The sequence below is a fragment of the Cibotium barometz genome, chromosome 51 (genome assembly GCF_041138505.1).
Source record: "Cibotium barometz isolate CiBa-2024 chromosome 51, ASM4113850v1, whole genome shotgun sequence".
NCBI lineage: Eukaryota > Viridiplantae > Streptophyta > Polypodiopsida > Cyatheales > Cibotiaceae > Cibotium > Cibotium barometz.
In genome coordinates this window covers 27,924,453-27,929,370 of record NC_141096.1, presented here as the reverse complement: position 1 = coordinate 27,929,370, position 4,918 = coordinate 27,924,453, and positions in this window count along the sequence as shown.

Genomic DNA, 4,918 nt, shown 5'->3' with positions numbered 1-4,918 from the left:
GCAACAATGAAGTAGAAAGAGGCATGCCGTCTAGTTAGACCAAACACCATGGTGCCACCTAGAAGAACCAAGAAGACATTTCCAAAAAATCCTCCAAGGTTTCCAATGACCTGAAATGGGCCTGCCTTACCTTTGGACATAGTACCAAGGACAACTGGTATTGATAGGGCGTCTTTTTATGAGTTGTAGGTTAATTCCTTTTGTTTTTGTGAACAACCTCTTGCAATGGTATGTGGAACATGCTCAACAGCCAGAGTCATGTACATGCAATACCGTGCGACAAGGAGGCCTAAGGTGCCCTGAGACCAAGGAATGGTATAGAAGAGATCAAAATACTCCTTGTTAGTAGTTGAAATGACGAGCTTCCCGTCAAACAGGACACTTGGTAGGAAACAAAGGTTTCGGGAAAGAGGCCATAGATATGGGAACTTTCCACAATGCCATAGTTGTTGTGATGAGACCGCCCCACACTGAGGTTGTGCAGCGCCACCACCACAACCAGGGACAAGCTATAGGTGATCTGTCCCATGTTCACCACACGAGCCACAATGCGCTCGGTGTCGATCTCTAGAACATTGCAGAAGGCAATGCCGTGGACCTCGTAGTGACGAGCCCGCTTGCAGTCCACATTGTGCATGCCCACGGCTATGTAGGACCTCTACTTCAAAAGGTGGGGGTGATGGGAGAAGGTTCTTGGCGGCGATCTCCTCTAGTTTCTTGGGGCCTACACACCTGCTATGCCTTGTGGGCTTCTTGCTTGGTGCTCTTACAGCCCGCATGGTCCTCACCTGCCTGGCTCTCAGTCTCGTCTGCAGCCTCACCAGTGCGCCTGTATGCAGCACAGTGATACCTCTCGCCTACCTCTTCACAAGGTGGCTTCTCACCACCACCTCTACATCTTCACAAGCACCTTCAACGCCCGTAGCACCTACCTCGCCCTGCTGCGCTCTTCTTTTTGCAGCCTGCTGCAAACGCACGTAAATAAAGTATGGAGCTTTGTCGCTACCCAAGTAAATGTAACGGAGATGGAACGCTTTGCAAGCAAATGACGCCCTTGCCCTTTTTGATCTCAACAGGCCGCCCAAGTACAGCCCGGAAGTCATGCTTCAGTGATCCCTGGGACAAGCGAAAGAGCAAAGTAAGAGGGAGAAAAACAAGGCGGAATTATTTTACTAATTGTCGTGTGTGTCGTGTGATGGGCCAAATTAAGTTTTATCATGATGATGGACGCCCTCGCCAATGCCCACTAAGCTCCAAGTCAAACATCAACATTTCATCAACACCCTTTGTGAACGCTTTTAGATAACTAAGAATAAAAGTCCCAATGATTTATAATATAATCTCAAAAATCACCAATAATCAATAATCATGCTAATCTCCTTTCTCATGGGGTTTTGAGAAAAGCAACAAACATCATCATTAATTTAAAATCAAGAAATAATCACACATGCTCCTAATCTCTCTTCTTGCAAAGAAATGCATATGGATTAGGAATTTAACTTCTACTCAAGAGCTTGTAGGCAAGGAGAAGATTGAAGCTTCTCATCACACCGTGATGGCCGAGTGTTAGTATCACCTTGCTAACATGGGAGAACACATGCTGCTACATACATAGCCATGGAGTACACATGTACACATGAGCATGGAGTAAGAGGCATGGATCAAGAACAAGATAAAAGACACAAGATAAACATACAAGCATAATAACACAACATCATGTAGTGTATTCCATATCCATGTATCACATATTGTGTGTACAAGAATCATGTGTAAGAATCATGTCCATACAATAGTCATGTCATATCCAATTTGCATACAAGAGGGGATTTATATAGCCATCCAACCGTGTGACTCTTGGGATACGCATGTGACTCTTGGGATACCCATATTGTAACTCTTGGGATACCGTTGTGACTGTTAAGCTACCCATGTGACTATTGGGCTCCCATAATCTCCACAAGATCCTAACTCCCCACTAACCTACTTTGAAACACTTCTTGATATGACATCTTGTAATAACCAAATCCCACAAATGATTAGTCTAAGCTAATATTACTAATGCTAGGGGGTGTTCACACCCATGCTAATGCCAAAATGCTAGGGGCTATTCACATCCATCAACATTAGTTATAGTTAAGACTAGAGGTAGCTCATAGGTTGGTTTAGAGATAGAGAGAAAGACCATGGTAGTGTGTAGTAGTTTTCTTCATCTAAGTATACCAAAAAAATTGACAATTTTTAAGAAAATTAATATAGATGATTTACTAGAGGAGAACCAACAGCGGTGAGGGGTGTCCACCAATGAGGAGGCTTTCAATGCATAGGGGAAAAAGGCAAAAAAGAACTAATAATAAAGGATGAAACCGAGTTTTGAGATGTACAAAATCTATCAACACAACAAAACAACAGGGTTCTTTAACATTGGTAGAACTTGTTTTGAAAAAGGGCACCTTAATTTGATGAATTTTCAGTTTACTATATATCTCTTATCCATGTGATCAAGAGTGTAAAATCGCGAATTGAAACTAGCTAGTATATTTTTTACTTAGATCAATGCGATGCTTCCCCTTCTGAAGCCTCATTAAGGCATTCCTCTTTGTGAATCCTTTTTTAAGTCTAGCTAGTACTTGGTCAAACTATTATATGACAAATACAATAGAATGAAGGAGAGAGAGGAAATGAAAGATAGAGATAGAAAGAAAAAAAGCAACAAAGATATATTAATGCCCATGGAAGGCGATAATGACCTATACAACCCGATATATAAATTAAGACCATAAAAGTCGTATGTCAAACATGTGGTCAAAAGACTAGAACAAATAAACAAATATCACATCTAACTTCAAAAAAAAAGAGATGTTCTAAAAGAGTAAATGTTACTTGTCGAGTAGGTGATGGGTTGCAAATTTTTTGGATAAGATCACATTGGGTCTCATAACACTACAATTTTCGATAAGAGCACATTGGTTCTAATAACACTAAAATTTTGGCTCAATCCTTTTAAACTATGATATCCTCTTTTGTGTAGGCGAGGCTTGGCCATAGAAAGGGGTTTTCCACCCAACTCAAACGAGATGTGAGATATTAAACAAAAGAAATAATCTATCACTTTACTTTGCTTGTGATTTCAAGAGTGAAATATGTAATCTTTTGTGTAGGCGAGGCTTGGCCATAGAAAGAGGTTTTCCACCCAACTCAAAACGAGATGTGACATATTAAACAAAAGCAATAATCCATCACTTTACTTTTCTTGGGATTTCAAGACCATCAATTTTGATCTTGTGATTTCCAGAGTGAAATATGTAGTATTTACAACGAGCACCTATCTATATCATTACCCACCACCTGTTGTTGTGAGATATTAAACAAAAGCAATAATCCATCACTTTACTTTGCTTGTGATTTCAAGACCATCAATTTTGATCTTGTGATTTCCAGAGTGAAATATGTAGTATTTACAACGAGCACCTATCTATATATCATTACCCACCACCTGTTGTATCATTACTTACTCAGGGTTGCTGGTTCTCTGGGCGGTGGTGCTTGGCAAGTGACCACTGACCATACTGGTTCTTTATGAGGCCCTTGTTTCTTTCCTGCCACCAATGGGATGGGAAAATTAGCTTATGCACCAAACACAAGGCACTTTTGTTCATTCTCTATATAGTTAAAAAAACCATTCATTATATAATTTCCTACATATAAATGAGCATATCTAAGAAAAGTGCAAACTAGAGAAAATGAAACACTTCCCTAGATAGCTAACTAGGAAATACAATGCATGGATTTTTCTATATAGGAAAATTTATCTATATAGTAAAAATTTCCTATATAACAAATTTTCCTACAAAGGAAAAAATCTCCTATGTAGGAAGATTTTCTCTATATAGAAAAATTTGCTTACATAGGGAAAATTTTCCTATATATGTAAATTTATCTATGTAGAGAAATCCATGCATTGTATTTTCTAGGTAGCCTATCTAGGAAATTGTTACATTTTCCCTAGTTTGCACTTTTCCTAGATATCCTTATTTGTATTCAGGAAATTATATAGTGAATCCATTGTATCTCTATATAGAGAATGCTTAGTAGCTTATCCTCTAGATAGATCTATGAATCATGCTAATATACTACTTACAACATAATAGATTAAGTAGTTTTATAAAGCATTATAAAATAAAAATCTCTTTATTTATCAAAGATTAAGCAAAAAAGTCTTGCATATTTAAAAAAAGGGCCAAAAGTAGTCAACGTACATCATGTTCAAAATAAATAGTACTTCAAGATTATCTAAATGTCATGGAATTATGTTTACATCTTCTGAACTAATAGGTGTGGATTGTGCATTGAATTTGACTTTCTTATTGGCAATAAGCCAATGCACAGTGTCACGAATCATAATGTCACTCCCAGGCCTTTTCGTATCCTTTGAGTAGTTTTTGAAACTAATATTCTTCTTCTTTAGATTGACATATGTACTCTTGAGAGAAAAGTACATGTCTTGGATTGTATGCACTCTCATGTACTTTAATAAGATTGTCTCCATATCCTCCTCTGAAATGTAGCTCACCTACATTCATGATAATAAAATATATAAAATTTTAAAGTATATTCAATTTACCTAAATAAAAAGATTCAAAATAATAAACTTATCAATGATAAATTTCTCTAATATAATATCACTTACTTGTAAAGGTTCACATGATGCCTCTACATTTGATTTTCCAATGTGTTCTAAATCCTATTTAAAATAACAAAATTAAACCCATCATGTTAGAAATAGAAAAATCAAATCCATTACGTTAAAAATCGGAGAATCATAACATTATACATCTATCTAACAATACCTTTAAAATGGTTGTTGGTAAAATATTTTCACCCTTTTGGTGACTTCTTTCTTCCAAGTGAGTTTTCATCT